The sequence below is a fragment of the Theobroma umbraticum genome, unplaced genomic scaffold, assembly GCF_002168275.2.
Source record: "Theobroma umbraticum cultivar Fairchild unplaced genomic scaffold, ASM216827v3 scaffold_55.0, whole genome shotgun sequence".
Classification (NCBI taxonomy): domain Eukaryota; kingdom Viridiplantae; phylum Streptophyta; class Magnoliopsida; order Malvales; family Malvaceae; genus Theobroma; species Theobroma umbraticum.
In genome coordinates this window covers 4,241,432-4,241,639 of record NW_018397270.1, presented here as the reverse complement: position 1 = coordinate 4,241,639, position 208 = coordinate 4,241,432, and the positions used below count along the sequence as shown (strand labels likewise).

At 33.2% G+C, this 208-nt stretch overlaps 1 protein-coding gene across 1 annotated transcript in view; it reads right to left on the bottom strand.

Moving 5' to 3' along the window:
- The window catches only part of GLY1 (NAD-dependent glycerol-3-phosphate dehydrogenase family protein), a 6,820-nt gene that overhangs the window by 4,327 nt on the left and 2,285 nt on the right, over positions 1-208 (bottom strand). The gene's annotated exons all lie outside the window — the stretch shown is intronic.

Below are 208 nucleotides of genomic sequence, written 5' to 3'. Positions count from 1 at the left end.
CAGATTTAGACACATTGAAGAAGGGTATGCTCTTCGTTTGATCAACACCCTTAAGGAGTTTCGTCATGCAAAATCTTTGACATTATCATCGTCGACAATGCAGGTAAATTGCTTTTACCCAGTTTCCATTTCATATTATTGAACCTTTGAATTTTTTATATATTATGGTGTATTGATCTTGTTTGTTAAAGTGATTTGCAACACTTTC